Raw genomic sequence first — 17422 nt, 5'->3', positions numbered from 1 at the left:
CTACCACCAGTGAGTGAGTGATCAAACAGCAAAAAGAATATTCCCCGATTTGTTTCAACTGTCTGCTCTGCTTAGTTCTGTTCTGTGCGGTCTGTTACATAAAGGCTGTCCTCAAAACACGGCCATCTAATTCTGCTCACAGCGCTGTTCGTTGTCTGTCTGAGTAATCTCCTTTTTTTCCTCTGGCTGTGTCTGTGATGACCCAGTTTGCCTGCCTCTGCCTCCTCACTCAAAACACAACCAGAACACACAGGCTGTGTCTGAAATTGCACCCTATTCCCTATATGGTGCACTTTTGTACAGAGCCATGTACTACTTTTGATCGGAGCAGTCTCGGTGCTCTGTCTGCGTCTGAAATTGCACCCACCCTATTCAATCAAAAGTAGTGCACTGCATAGGGAATAGGGTGACATTTCAGACACTGTCACAGGGCACTGAGTTTGCTCTGGGCAGTACACTGGGGGGGGGGGGGAGAGAGAGAGAGAGAGAGCGAGAGAGCGAGAGAGAGAGCGAGAGAGAGAGCGAGAGAGAGAGCGAGAGAGAGAGCGAGAGAGAGAGCGAGAGAGCGAGAGAGCGAGAGAGAGCGAGAGAGAGAGCGAGAGAGAGAGCGAGAGAGTGAGTCACAGCTCATGCCTGACAGTATCATGTCTCCCCAAGCACAGTCCTAGTGCTGGAAATAGCTGTCAGTAATCCAGTGTGCAGACAGAATGCTCAGTCTTTTTCATGCACACGTTCCGACAGCTTTTCTTTTTCATACCCATCAACACACAGCCAGCCTGGCTCTCACTGTTAGATCCCTTCTTACTCATCCACCTCTCCATCTTCTCTCCTGTTCTCTACACTCCTCTACTGTTCTCACCATCTCCTCTCTTCTCCTCCCACCTCAGCTCAACCCAGCTGATGAACTCATGAACTTACGCCGCTGCTGTATTCATTCATATATAATTCCATATTCTCATGCCAACTTCACTACAGGACACGACCCACTTATTAAATATTACTCAATAGCCACACAAACATGTGGTAGCGCAAAACCAGTCACTGTATTAGAAATGGATGTGCTATAGAGAATATGGAGAACAGGTTTAATCAAGTAGCTGACTTCTAGTTGAGTAGTTTTAACACGCATAACTTCTTCAAAAAGGGATGTTTTGTGGGTTAATTGTGCGATATGCTAGTTACAGTGCATTCGGAAAGTATTTTTCCAAATGTTCTTACGTTACAGCCTTATTCTGAAATGTATTAAATCTTTTTTTTCCCCTCATCAATCTACACACAATACCCCATAATGGCAAAGCAAAAACAGAAATGTTTTTAGAAATGTTTGCAAAAAAGAAATAAAATACCTTTGCTATGAGACTCGAAATTGAGCTCAGGTGCATCCTGTTTCCATTGATCATCCTTGAGATGTTTCTACAACTTGATTGGAGTCCATCTGGTAAATTCAATTGATAGACATGATTTGGAAAGGCACACACCTGTCTATTTAAGGTCCCACAGTTGACAGTGCATGTCAGAGCAAAAACCAAGCCATGAGATCGAAGGCATTGTCTGTAGAGCTTCGGACAGGATTGTGTCAAGGCAAAGATCTGGGGAAGGGTACCAAAACATTTCTGCAGCATTGAAGGTGCCCAATAACACAGTGGCCTCCATCATTCTTCAATGGAAGAAGTTTGGAACCACCAAGACCCTTCTTAGAGCTGGCCGTCTGGCCTAACTGATCAATCGAGGGAGAAAGGCCTTGGTCAGAGAGGTGACCAAGAACCAGATGGTCACTCTGACAGAGCTCCGGAGTTGCTCTGTGGAGATGGTTGTCCTTCTGGAAAGTTCTCCCATCTTTGCAGCACCAATCAGGCCTTTATGGTAGAGTGGGCAGACGGAAGCCACTCCTCAGTAAAAGGCATATGACAGCCCGCTTGGAGTTTGTCAAAAGGCAATTAAAGGACTCTCAGACCATGAGAAACAAGATTCTCTGGTCTGATGAAACCAATATTAAACTCTTTGGCCTGAATGCCAAGCGTCACGTCTGGAGGAAACCTGGCACCATCCCTACGGTGAAGCATGGTGGTGGAAGCATCATGCTGTGGGGATGTGTTTCAGCGGCAAGGACTGGGAGATTAGTCAAGATCGAGGGAAAGATGAATGGAGAAAAGTACAGAGAGATCCTTGATGAAAACCTGTTCCAGAGCACTCGGGACCTCTGACTGGGGGCGAATGTTCACCTCCCAACAGTACAATGACCCTAAGAACACAGCCAAGACAACGCAGGAGTGGCTTCAGGACAAGTCTCTGAATGTCCTTGAGTGGCCCAGCCAGAGCCCGGACTTCAACCTGATCGAACATCACTTGGAGAGACCTGAAAGTAGCTGTGCAGCTCCCCATCAAACCTGACAGAGTTTGAGAGGATCTGCAGAGAAGAAATGGGAGAAACTCCCCAAATACAGGTGTGCAAAGCTTATAGCGCCACACCCAAGAAGGCTCAAGGCTGAGTGTAATCACTGCTAAAGGTGCTTCAACAAAGTACTAAGTAAAAGTTCTGAATATTTATGGAAATATGATATCAGTTTTTATTTTTTATAACTTTATTATTATTATTTTTTACCTCTTTTTGCTTCGTCATTATGGGTTATTGTGTGTAGATTGATGAGGATTTTTAGAAAACAGACTTATATTCTAAAATGGATTTATCATAGCAAAATGTGGAAAAAGTCAAGGGGTCTGAATACTTTCTGAATGCACTGTGTCTATATATACACACACACGACACTTCTACCAATGCTAATATACAGTATGACCAACGGCTAAAAACAGGAAGTAGTTCTCCGGAAGCAGAATGCCGTGAACCTATATTATCCGGAAATTGTTGTTGGGCAGGTATGTTACCTGATGTTGGGCAGGTATCCCATTTAAATTCAATTCAAATTCTGTTTCCAGTGCGTTGCGGACAATTCAAATCCAATTCATTGTTTGAATTTAGAAATCCCGAATTGACCCCAACCCTGTCACACACACACACATATATTTGAGAGGAGCACAGGGGTCACGGCAGTGCGGCGCATGTTGTGGGGTAAAGGGCTTTGCTCAATGGCCCAATGGTAGGGAACTATTGTCAGGATCTGAACACAGCAGCTCTCCAGTTACCAGTTCAGTTCCCCCCACAGGAGGCTGGTGGCACCTTAATTGGGGAGAACAGGCTCTTGGTAATGACTGAAGCAGAATGGGTGGAATGGTATCAACTACGTCAAACACACGGTTTCATTTTTTCCCAGAAACCGGTCCAGGATTCAAACTGGCGACCTTTCGGCTGCAGGTCTAACTCCTTAGCCGCTGGGCTACCTACAGGTTGATTAGCAGGTGCAGATATTCACCTGTACTGAGTGATTCATGTAGCAGCATTAAACAGACGTGGCAGAGCTACTGTACACTCGATTCCTTGTTGACCTCTCTCCCACCCCCCTTCTTCCTCTCTATCTTTCCATTTCTCTCTTTTGCTCTCTCCCATCTCCCTCTTTGTCGCTCTCTCTATTTTTCTCTCCTGCTCGCTTTTTCTCCCCTGTCTCCTACGACTCTCCCATTATATTCCTTGCAATAATCATGTAAGTCTTTGAAGGGATACATCTTAAAGTTTCTCAATCATCCCCACACCCTACACCCCACCAAAGGGTTTTACATTAGTGTGTGTGTGTGTGTGTGTGGCTAGTGCATGTAGTGGTGTGTAAGCACAGAGCCTGGTATGGGGGGGTGGGGGACACCTCTTCACTCCAGACAGCCATCCCACTGAGACTGAAGGTTAAAGGTCATGGGAAAAGCAACAAACAAAATAGCTCGGGACGAGCAAGGGAGCAGAAAAGAGAGCTTACAGCTTGTGAGTGTGTGTGTGATGGTGTGGGGCTTCGGGATGTGTGTGTGTGCTAGCTATTCCTGTTCCTACACAGAAGCACTAAAGCAAAGTTCTCAGCAACATGCAACACTGTCCAAGCTCTCCTTAAAGCTTGTCCACCCAGGGCCTTTGTCAAAAGTACTATACTATAGGGAATACGGTGTGATTTTGGGATGCATCAAATGGCTTTTCGACCTCCTCCCAGTCCGAGGTAATTTATAGGGGAAACCAGGGACGTTTGTAACACAGAATAGTTGTAACACTCTCACTATCTTCAAATCAGGAACAAGATAAAATCACGTGACTCACTGTGCACATGGTCAGTTTAGTCCTCAACCCTAATGTGAAGAAGCAAGACCATGTGATAGACTGCAGATTTTATTGACAAAAATCTGATTTTGAGGTAAGAAATTATTTTCTCTGGCATCACCTGCTTTGTCAATTAGATTCGCCGAACTTACTGTATATCAGGTTTATAATCAGTGTGTGTAGATATATTTGATGTAAGTTAATAATGCTAAAGTTTGAACATGCAGCTAAAATCGAAGATAGCCTAAAGAGGCCTGGGTGCTGGGAATACAAATGATGGGCCCACCAAGCGTGTACCCTAGGACTACCATACCACTGTCACAACTGTGACTCTGATTGAGTGAACATGTCCGACATTCACTCACACACAAAAAAAAGCACGTCATTTTGGAACACTTCACATGACATTCCACATGTGAAAACATGTTTATGGACATCAAAAATGTGTCTATGATGCACACACAGTGCTTTTAACATAGTGTTTTCATCTTACATATTTGACACACTTGACTACATTGTGTATGTTTAGTTATACAGTAATTATTATTCAATCTGGGATTTGAACTCACAACCTCTTGGTTCACGTCTGTATGATATTTCTGCTACGCCACCACACCTTCATTCCTGCACTTTGAACTTCAAAGTAAATCTCAGCTTTGTTAAATACACACTCAAGAAAACTCAAGATATTGTGTTTATCATAGTGATTCGCAAATAACATTGAAACAGAATAATATACCCCACCAATATTAGACAACTATACAGAAAAGCCTCAAATTTCTGAAATAAGTAATTGAAATCAATGAGAAAATAGTCAGATTAACTTCTAACTAAAGTAGCAGTGCATAATGAGTTTGTAGGGGAATGCTACAGACATTGTTGCTCAGCAGAAAGATCAGCAAACCTCAAATCCAGAGGTTGTGAATTCAAATCCCAGGTCGGGTTATATTTTAGATGAACAGCACACCACTTACTTTAAAACTACCATACCGTTACTTTACTTACAATGGTTTGTGATGGTTTGGGACCATCACATGACGTCCTGACGACTGGTAAAACAAATGTCTTGAGAACATCCACGTGCTTAATCTACGTCACGTTTATTTTGAGTCGACTTCGCCGTGGGCTTCGCCAAATGCTATCACTTTTTACCTGGGGTAAACTCCTCCCGCCGGGGCAACCTGTGTCAGATAATCAAATCCCTGCAATATCTCATGTGAAGTCTTCCAAAAACACATTTGCACATGATCTCACATGACATTTCACAAATGTGAAGTGTTCCAAAAACACATGATTTCACATGTGAAATGTCACATGAAGTGTTCCAAAAACACATGATTTCACATGTGAAATCATGTGTTTTTGGAACACGTCATGTGACATTTCACATGTGAAATCATGTGTTTTTGGAACACTTCATGTGACATTTCACATGTGAAATCATGTGTTTTTGGAACACTTCACATTTGTGAAATGTCATGTGAGATCATGTGCAAATGTGTTTTTGGAAGACTGAAGTGTCACATGAAGTGTTCCAAAAACACATGATTTCACATGTGAAATGTCACATGAAGTGTTCCAAAAACACATGATTTCACATGTGAAATGTCACATGAAGTGTTTCAAAAACACACGATTTCACATGTGAAATGTCACATGAAGTGTTTCAAAAACACATGATTTCACAGGTGAAATGTCACATGAAGTGTTCCAAAAACACATGATTTCACATGTGAAATGTCACATGAAGTGTTTCAAAAACACACGATTTCACATGTGAAATGTCACATGAAGTGTTTCAAAAACACATGATTTCACAGGTGAAATGTCACATGAAGTGTTTCAAAAACACATGATTTCACATGTGTAATGTCACATGTGGTGTATCAATGTTGCATCCCCATGTCAGATTTATTTAACGTGAGATCATGTTCTCACGTGCTCACATGTTGTCACATGTAGCTTCACATGTTTTTACATTAGCTTCACATATGTGATCACACAAGATCATAAGTGTTCACATGTGGAATTATTTTGTTTTTTTCCACAAGGGACACCACAAACTTTACATTGTTTAGTCCAGATTTGGCTATTTAAATGTGAGATGTTTAGTTGAGAAGGGACAGTTAATGGAACTTTTTATGATTTGTATTATTATTTGATTATTTCTGCAGCACAAAATGCTAAACATGGCAATGTTGTTCTCATGTTCTCAATAAAGGCTTTCAATATTTCGTTGAATATGATGATTTGTGCATTCTTTCAAACTGTTACATTTCACCCATGTCCCGGGTCAGTTGTAAAATTTCAACCCTTGTATGAGACAAAGTCACAACTTGTCTGTTTGATTTAGAGAGATAATACCGATACCCATTTGTAGCAAACAGATGGAAGCTGTCCCTATCACATTTTGAAACACCTCAAACATTCTCTGAAAAATTGACAAAAATGCTAAAAAAGTGTTACAACCATTCCTCATCTCCCCTACTCAATATGCGACTTGACGTACAGAAATACATCCAGATATGTATAGTAGAAATATATGGAGTCTAATTAGAACTTTGATAAGTTCAAACTTGCACTCCTACCATGGAGTAAGAAGGGGTGTTTTCGGGAATGGAGTCTCCGGTGCCTGTGCAGTCACTCTGTTTTTAGAGCTACAGTTGAAGTCGGAAGTTTACATACACCTTAGCCAAATACATTTCAACTCAGTTTTTCACAATTCCTGACATTTAATCCGAGTAAAAATTCTCTCTTAGGTCAGTTAGGATCACCACTTTATTTTAAGAATGTGAGAATGTCAGAAGAATAGTAGAGAGAATGATATTTCAGCTTTTATTTCTTTCATCACATTCCCAGTGAGTCAGAAGTTTACATACACTCAATTAGTATTTGGTAGCATTGCCTTTAAGTTGTTTAACTTGGGTCAAACATTTCAGGTAGCCTTCCACAATAAGTTGGGTGAATTTTGGCCTATTCCTTCAGACAGAGCTGGTGTAAGTGAGTCAAATCTGTAGGCCTCCTTGCTCGCACACACTTTTTCAGTTCTGCCCACACATTTTCTATAGGATTGAGGTCAGGGCTTTGTGGTGGCCACTCCAATACCTTGACTTTGTTGTCCTTAAGCCATTTTGCCACAACTTTGGAAGTATACTTGGGGTCATTGTCCATTTGGAAGACCCATTTGCGACCAAGCTTTAACTTCCTGACTGATGTCTTGAGATGTTGCTTCAATATATCCACATAATGTTCCTGCCTCATGATGCCATCTATTTTGTGAAGTGCACCAGTTCCTCCTGCAGCAAAGCACCCCCACAACATGATGCTGCCATCCCCATGCTCACGGTTGGGATCGTGTTCCTTTTCCTCCAAACATAACAATGGTCATTATGGCCAAACAGTTCTATTTTTGTTTTATCAGACCAGAGGACATTTCTCCAAAAAGTGCGATATTTGTCCTCATGTGCAGTTGCAAACTGTAGTCTGGATTTTTAATGGCGGTTTTGGAGCAGTGGCTTCTTCCTTGCTGAGCGGCCTTTCAGGTTATGTCGATATAGGACTCGTTTTACTGTGGATATAGATACTTTTGTACCTGTTTCCTCCAGAATCTTCTCAAGTTCCTTTGCTGTTGTTCTGGGATTGATTTGCACTTTTTGCACCAAAGTATGTTCATCTCTAAGAGACAGTACACGTCTCCTTCCTGGGCGGTATGACGGCTGAGTGGTCCCATGGTGTTTAGACTTGCTTACTGTTGTTTGTACAGATGAGTGTGGTACCTTCAGGCATTTGGAAATTGCTCCCAAGGATGAACCAGACTTGTGGAGGTCTACAATTTATTTTCTGAGGTCTTGGCTGATTTATTTGGATTTTCCTATGATGTCAAGCAAAGAGGCACTGAGTTTGAAGGTAGGCCTTGAAATACATCCACAGGTACACCTCCAATTGACTCAAATGATGTCAATTAGGCTTCTAAAGCCATGACATAATTTTCTGGAATTTTCCAAGCTGTTTAAAGGCACAGTCAACTTAGTGTATGTAAACTTCTGACCCACTGGAATTGTGATACAGTGAATGATGAGTGAAATAATCCGTCTGTAAAAACAATTGTTGGAAAAATGACTTGTGTCATGCACAAAGTAAATCTCCTAACTGACATGCCAAAACTATAGTTTGTTTACAATACATTTGTGGAGTGGTTGAAAAACAAGTTTTATTGACTCCAACCTAAGTGTATGTAAACTTCAACTGTATGTCCCATTGTGCCATACAGAATCAAGTCTCACACACAGTTGCACACACACCACCACTACCCTTCACACCTGCAAAACGAGGGTGTTTGAGACAAAACCACTGATCAGACTCACATGACCCCTAACCTCTAAGGCAGGCTGGGACTTAGTGGGACTCGGGTAGAAGGGGTATTCAGTAATGGTAGTAGTGGTGTTCAGTAATACTAAAAAAAACAGAGGGCTTCTGTCATTAAACAAGACCTCCTCATTTTGAATATAGGCTACACGGGCTGGTTTAACTACTCAACTCACTTTTTTGTTATGACTTCCAATACAGTCCAAACCCAACAAACACGCTACAATGTGTAGGGCTATCCCTGCCACTACTACTTCGTAAAGGGCATGAGCATTAGCCAGTCCAGTAAAAAAAATGTCAAAAAAATGTAACCAGGAAGGGCTCATTAAGATTCTTTTTCAAGAGCGTCCCGGCCAAAATAGGCAGCACCAAGTCCTTACACAATTACAGACAGACATGAAAAACTACAGGCAAACTAGTAAAAAAACTGAATTCACAAGAGTATAACAAAATCATAAAACAGCAAATTAAAAACAATGACAGGTCAGGGAATCAGCCTCAAAATCCTTCATCAATGATTTAAACGTACTGGTTTAAAGATGCACTATGCTCTGTTTAGTCCTGCTTGCAAAATATCTAATAGTTTGCCTAATTTCAGTTTATCTGACAAAACAAGCAAGTATAGTGCAGAGAATGAGAGAATCATTGTACTATCTAAACCGCTGTGAAATATGTTTTCCATGACTAAAATAATGTATTTTCAGCTGTTTGACCTCAAGTGTCACGTTCCTGACCTTGTTTTCCTTTTGTATAGTTGTGTTTGGGTGGGCAGTCTGTGTTGTTTGTTCTATGTTAAGTGTCAGGTTTAATTGACCTTGTATGGCTCTCAATCAGAGGCAGGTGTTTTTCGTTTTCCTCTGATTGAGAACCATATATAGGTAGGTTGGTTCACATTGTTTGTTGTGGGTGGTTGTATCTCGTGTCTGTATGTCTACCACACGGGACTGTTTCGTTTGTGTTTCATGTAGTCTGTTCCTGTTCGTGCGTTCTTCGTTTATTGTAAGTTCTCAAATCCAGGTCTGTCTACATCGTTTATTTGTTTTGGTAATTTGTGAAAGTGTTTTCGTGTTTCGTCTATTCGTTTTAATAAATCATTATGTCAAACTATCACGCTGCGCATTGGTCCTCTGATCCTTCTCGCCTCTCCTCGTCTGAGGAGGAGGACGAAGTAGACGATCGTTACAGCAAGTCTACGAAGTAATGTGCACGAAGTTCTATGTGTCTTTTACTTTCGGTTTTGTACACTAGCTTCAAACAGCCGAAAAATGCAATATTTCGAGTTTTGGAAAATATATTTCACAGCAGTTTAGATGGTACAATGATTCTCTACACTATACTTGATTGTTTTGTCACAAACTAAAATTAGGCATACTATTAGAATTTGAGCATACTAGGAACTGGCAGAGCGATTTCTGTATAGTGCATCTTTAAGTCCAATTATTACATTTACATTTAAGTCATTTAGCAGACACTCTTATCCAGAGCGACTTACAAATGCTGTGTAGGCCTCCTGATATTACGATTTTCTACAACTTGTTCCAATACATTTTTAGGCTATTTGACATTTAAAATATGCATGTACTTCTATTGTAATGGCAGAAATTATTGACGAGAACTTGTACGACTGCCAACTTCTTGGAGAACTGATTGATATTCAGTGGAAAATGTCAGCTTTATGTTTAAATCAACTTTCTAGGACAGCAATGTGAGTTGTTGTGGTTTGCCAATATGGCGGTCACTATAAGGTCTACTGTCAGAAACTCCCATTGCATAGCCTACTACCACAACACTATGTTGATGCTGGCTGGGATGTTGGTTACCAGAGATGGACTGTCTCAATACATTGCATATTAGTCCACAATTTCTCTGACATTTGGCTCGTAGTTCTTGCACAGGAAAGAATTGGAGACTGTTGTGATCTGATTGGTCCCTGAAAACTAACAGTGAGCAGCGAGGGGGAGATAAAAATGATGGTTAGGGAGAAACCAATCATACGACCACCACTACAGATAGAGTCCACTAGCTAGCTGCACTGGTGTAAAATGTCGCTATTGCATATCATTTGTATATTAACATACAATATCTGGGACATTCAGGAGAACACTTATGGATCTGTGACCAACATACATACTGTACATCCTTGTATTTTCTCTGTAAACTGATTTGACAAATGATTTGCATTTATGCGGTGTTGGGGCTAACTAACTGCGAAATTGCAATCCGTGAGAAATGGAAACACAGCATACTTTGTGATTTCAAATGCCTTCTTACACTTTAAAATGGGGGATGCAACCAAGCTCACATGAAACAATTCATTCATTTTCATTCATTTTCAGCTTCCAGAAATTGTGTACAGTTCCTTTGCCGAATGCTGAAACATGTGGTGATGGCGGCAGATGAATGTTACGAAAATGGGCTTCAGACAGCCGGGGAAGACCAGTCTACGCAGCAGAATTTTGCAGTATATTAACAATATCAGTGAATGATACAAGATCCATCTTGAGTTGATGGGTAGATCTACAGTAGCTACAGGGCAGCATCTTAAGGTTACAGTCTGGGATCTGGGAATAATGGTCATTTCAATTATTGAACCATTGATTCTATTCTTGGATAATATAATGTATAAATGTACACCAAGGTCATTCTTTGTCATGCCTCATCTTAGGAGGATCAGATGGTGACAGGGGTCTCAGCAGCGTCAGGCAGCCAGGGAAGATCAGTCTGTGACGGATGTCAGGTGAATTTTTGAAGATACAACACTTTATTCTCTCTGTGCAGCAAACACAAAAGAAGCCAGATGCTATTTTAAGGTAGTCTGACAAACCTCCAAATTTGATTTTCAAACTGTATCAAGGGTTGATAGAGGCTTTTCACGATGACAAAAAACATGGAAAACAAAAATTTGAGGAAGACCTGGTAGAAGCTATTAATTGGAAGGTTGGTTATGCTCACACAATGTCAAGGTATGTATCACTAAATGTAAACTCAGCAACAAAAAAAAGTCCTCTCAACTGCGTTTATTTTCAGCAAACTTAACATGTGTAAATATTTGTATGAACATAACAAGATTCAACATCAGGTTGGAGACCTGAGCCAACTCCTCGTGCTTACCGTAGGGAGTGTGGTACTGGTCAGGCACCGTGTTATGCGGTGGAGCGCACGGTGTCTCCAGTGCGCATTCACAGCCCGGTGCGCTACATTCCAGCTCCCCGCATCGGCCGGGCTAGAGTGGGCATCCAGCCAGGACGGATGGTGCTCAGCGCGCCTGGCCTTGAGTGCGTCTCTTTGGCCCAGGATATCCTGCGCCGGCACCGCGCACTGTGTCTCCGGTGCGTCTGCACAGCCCAGTGCGTCCTGTGCCAGCACCCCGCATTTGCCGGGCGAAGGTAACCATCCAAACAGGACGGGATGTGCAGACTCTACGCTCGAGACCTCCAGTGCGCCTCCACGGCCCAGTGTATCCGGTGCCTACTCCAAGAACCAAGCCTCCAGTATGTCTCCCCAACCTGGTGAGTCCTGTGCCTGCTCCCAGAACTAGGCCTCCTGTATATCTCCCCAGCCTGGTGAGTCCTGTGCCTGCTCCCAGAACCAGGCCTCCTGTATGTCTCCCTAGCCTGGTAAGCCCTGTGGCAGCTCCACGCACCAGGCTACCTATACGTCTCCTCACTCCAGTGATGATCCATGGCACGAAGCCTCCAGTGATGATCCATGGCACGAAGCCTCCAGTGATGATCCATGGCACGAAGCCTCCAGTGATGATCCATGGCACGATGCCTCCAGTGATGATCCATGGCACGAAGCCTCCTGTCTCTGATTGGGAATCATATTTAGGCAGCCTGTTTGCCACCTTAGTTGTGGGTAGTTGTCTGTGTTAGTGGCCTGTATTTTATTTTATTTATTTATTTTACCATTATTTTACCAGGTAAGTTGACTGAGAACACGTTCTCATTTGCAGCAACGACCTGGGGAATAGTTACAGGGGAGAGGAGAGGGATGAATGAGCCAATTGTAAACTGGGGATTATTAGGTGACCATGATGGTTTGAGGGCCAGATTGGGAATTTAGCCAGGACACCGGGGTTAACACCCCTACTCTTACGATAAGTGCCATGGGATCTTTAATGACCTCAGAGAGTCAGGACACCCGTTTAACGTCCCATCCGAAAGACGGCACCCTACACAGGGCAGTGTCCCCAATCACTGCCCTGGGGCATTGGGCTATTTTTTTAGACCAGAGGAAAGAGTGCCTCCTACTGGCCCTCCAACACCACTTCCAGCAGCATCTGGTCTCCCATCCAGGGACTGACCAGGACCAACCCTGCTTAGCTTCAGAATCAAGCCAGCAGTGGTATGCAGGGTATAGCCCTAGTCAGCTTCACGTTCGTTTTTGGTATTTCTTTTTTTGTTGGCAACATTTATAACATTAAAAGAAATGTATGCTGACCACTCTGCACCTTGGTCCTGTCATTTCCACCCTGACGACGATCGTGACAATTCCAGGGTTTTTCTTTATTTTTACTATTCTCTATATTGTAGAATAATAGTGAAGACATCAGAACTATGAAATGGCACATATGGAATCATGTAGTAACCAAAAAGTGTTAACAGATCAAAATAAATTATATTTTCCAAAGTAGCCACCCTTTACCTTGATGACAGCTTTGCACACTCTTGGCATTCTCTCAACCAGCTTCATGAAGTAATCACCTGGAATGCATTTAAATTAACAGGTGTGCCTTGTTAAAAGTTAATTTGTGGAATTTCTTTCCTTCTTAATGTGTTTGAGCCAATCAGTTGTGTTGTGACAAGGTAGGGGTGGTATAGAGAAGATAGCCCTATTTGGTAAAAGACCAAATCTAATCAAAGTTTATTTGTCACGTGTGCCGAATACAACAGGTGTAGACCTTCCAGTGAACTGCTTACTTACAGGACCTAACCAACAGTGTAATTTAAAGTTTTTAAAAAAGGTATTGGGTGAACAATAGATAAGTAAAGAAATAAAAAACAACAGTAAAAAATAACAGTGGCGAGGCTATATACAGGCACCGGTTAATCGAGCCAATTGAGTTAGTCTGCACATGAATGTATAGTTAAAGTGACTATGTATATATGATAAACAGAGAGTAGCAGCAGCGTAAAAGAGGGGGTGGGGGGGGGGGGCGACGACACACACAATGCAAATAGTCCGGGTAGCCAATTGATTACCTGTTCAGGAGTCTTATGGCTTGGGGGTAAAAGCTGTTGAGAAGCCTGTTTGTCCTAGACTTAGCACTCAAATCAAATTGTATTTGTCACATACACATGGTTAGCAGATGTTAATGTGAGTGTAGCAAAATGCTTGTCCTTCTAGTTTCGACCATGCAGTAACATCTAACAAGTAATCTAACCTAACAATTTCACAACAACAACCTTATACACACAAGTATAAAGGAATGAATAAGAATATGTACATAAAATATATAAATGAGCGATGGCCGAACGGCATAGGCAAGATGCAGTCGATGGTATAGAGTACAGTATATACATATGAGATGAGCAATGTAGGGTATGTAAATATTATATAAAGTGGCATTGTTTAAAGTGACTAGTGATACAATTATTACATACATTTTTCATTATTAAAGTGGCTAAAGATGAGTCAGTATATTGGCAGCAGCCACTCAATGTTAGTGATGGCTGTTTAACAGTCTGATGGCCTTGAGATAGAAGCTGTTTTTCAGTCTCTCGGTCCCCGCTTTGATGCACCTGTACTGACCTTGCCTTCTGGATGATAGCGGGGTAAACAGGCAGTGGCTCAGGTGGTTGTTGTCCTTGATGATCTTATTGGCCTTCCTGTGACATCGGGTGGTGTAGGTGTCCTGGAGGGCAGGTAGTTAGCCCCTGGTGATGCGTTGTGCAGACCTCACTACCCTCTGGAGAGCCTTACGGTTGTGGGCGGAGCAGTTGCCGTACCAGGCGGTGATGCAGCCCGACAGGATGCTCTCGATTGTGCATCTGTAAAATTTTGTGACTGTTTTTGGTGACAAGCCGAATTTCTTCAGCCTCCTGAGGTTGAAGAGGCACTGCTGTGCCTTCTTCACCACGCTGTCTGTGTGGGTGGACCATTTCAGTTTGCCCGTGATGTGTACGCCGAGGAACTTAAAACATTCCACCTTCTCCACTATTATCCCGTCGATGTGGATAGGGGGCTGCTCCCTCTGCTGTTTCCTGAAGTCCACAATCATCTCCTTTGTTTTGTTGACATTGAGTGAGAGGTTATTTTCATGACACCACACTCCGAGGGCCCTCACCTCCTCCCTGTAGACCGTCTCGTCGTTGTTGGTAATCAAGCCTACTACTGTTGTGTCGTCTGCAAACTTGATGATTGAGTTGGAGGCGTGCACGGCCACGCAGTCATGGGTGAACAGGGAGTACAGGAGAGTGCTGAAAACGCACCCTTGTGGGGCCCCAGTATTGAGGATCAGCGGGGTGGAGATGTTGTTACCTACCCTCACCATCTGGGGGCGGCCCGTCAGGAAGTCCAGGACCCAATTGCACAGGGCGAAGTCGAGACCCAGAGTCTAGAGCTTAATGACGAGTTTGGAGGGTACTATGGTGTTAAATGTTGAGCTGTAGTCGATGAACAGCATTCTGACATAGGTATTCCTCTTGTCCAGATGGGTTTGGGCAGTGTGCGATAGTCATTTAGCTCAGTTACCTTCGCTTTCTTGGGAACAGGAACAATGGTGGCCATCTTGAAGCATGTGGGAACAGCAGACTGGGATAAGGATTGATTGAATATGTCCGTAAACACACCAGCCAGCTGGTCTGCGCATGCTCTGAGGACGCGGCTATTGATGCCGTCTGGGCTGGCAGCCTTGCGAGGGTTAATACGTTTTACTCACATTTACATTTACATTTAAGTCATTTAGCAGACGCTCTTATCCAGAGCGACTTACAAGTACATACATTCATACTTTTTTGTACTGGCCCCCCGTGGGAAACGAACCCACAACCCTGGCGTTGCAAGCGCCATGCTCTACCAACTGAGCTACACGGGACTCACGTTGGCTGCAGTGAAGGAGAGCCCGCAGGTTTTGGTAGCGGGCCATGTCAGTGGCACTGTGTTGTCCTCAAAGCGAGCAAAGAAGTTGTTTAGTTTGTCTGGGAGCAAGACATCGTGGTCCGCGACAGGGCTGGTGGCCTGCTGGAGGTCATTTTGCAGGGCGCTGGCAGTGCACCTCCTTGCACAAAGGCGGAGGTAGCGGTCCTGCTGCTGGGTTGTTGCCCTCCTACGGCCTCCTCCATGTCTCCTGATGTACTGGCCTGTCTCCTGGTAGCGCCTGCATGCTCTGGACACTACGCTGACAGACACAGCAAACCTTTTTGCCACAGTTCGCATTGATGTGCCATCCTGGATGAACTGCACCACCTGAGCCACTTGTGTGGGTTGTAGACTCCGTCTCATGCTACCACTAGAGTGAGAGCACCGTCAGCATTCAAAAGTGACCAAAACATCAGCCAGGAAGCATAGGAACTGAGAAGTGGTCTGTGGTCACCACCTGCAGAATCACTCCTGTTTTGGGGGGTGTCTTGCTAATTGCCTATAATTTCCACCTTTTGTCTATACCATTTGCACAACAGCATGTGAAATTTATTGTCAATCAGTGTTGCTTCCTAAGTGGACAGTTTGATTTCACAGAACTGTGATTGACTTGGAGTTACATTGTGTTATTTAAGTGTTCCCTTTATTTTTTTGAGCAGTGTATTTAACTTTCACACATTAACAAGTCCAAGACACCAGATGAAAGGTGCACATCTTGTGAATCAAGCCAACATGTCCGATTTTTAAAACGTTTTACAGGGAAGACACAATATGTAAATCTATTAGCTAATCACGTTAGCAAAAGACACCAATATTCTTACTCCATCAGTTTATGACTCCATCAGTAGCTATCACAAATTCGGCCAAATAAAGATAAAAATAGCCACTAACCAGGAAACAACCTCATCAGATGACAGTCTGATAACATATTTATTGTATAGCATATGTTTTTTTTTTTTCAAAAAAATTGCATATTTCAGGTATAATTCATAGTTTACATTTCAGCTACAATCAGAAATTGCACCGAAAGCACCCATAATATTTACAGACACCAACGTCAAATACCTAATTACTCATCATAAAACATTTCTGAAAAATACATAGTGTACAGCAATTGAAAGACAGGCATCTTGTGATTCTAGACAATATTTCCGATTTATTAAATATTTTACAGCGCAAACAAAATGTAGTGTGATATTAGCATAGCCACAATAGCCAGAAACACTTGGGCGCCCACGACCAGTCAACATGCACGACAGATATTAGAAATAGCATCATAAAATGTTTCTTACTTTTGGTGGTCTTCCGTCAGAATATTGGATAAGGTGTCCTTTGTCCAGAATAGTCGTTGTTTTGATCTGGAACGGCAAATATCCCTCTTCATTTACCATGGGCACTTGCCAAGTGACACGGATTACTCCAACGTCAACAAAGTTAGAAAACGGAACACGGCAAAACTCCCGAAAAAGTTTCAATAATCTGATTAAACTATATTGAAAAAACTTACGTTACGATGATATAGTGACATGTATCAAATCAAATCTAAGACGGAGATGTTCGTCTTTCATAACCACAGCTAAACAGAAGCCATATCAATGTCCTCTTTCGCGCGCTCCAGGAACAGGAAATGGACGGTCACGTCAAACAAAGACCTTTTATTCCACCTCTGACCAAGAGAGACACGAAATTTTCGCATCTTGACAACCAGGGGAAGGCGTAGGAAGTGTTTGTAGACTCCTACGTCACACGCCCATGTATAGGCATGCAGTTGAACAGAGCATAGAT

Source organism: Salvelinus fontinalis, chromosome 13 (genome assembly GCF_029448725.1).
Source record: "Salvelinus fontinalis isolate EN_2023a chromosome 13, ASM2944872v1, whole genome shotgun sequence".
NCBI classification, from domain to species: domain Eukaryota; kingdom Metazoa; phylum Chordata; class Actinopteri; order Salmoniformes; family Salmonidae; genus Salvelinus; species Salvelinus fontinalis.
Note: the sequence above shows the minus strand (reverse complement) of the source record.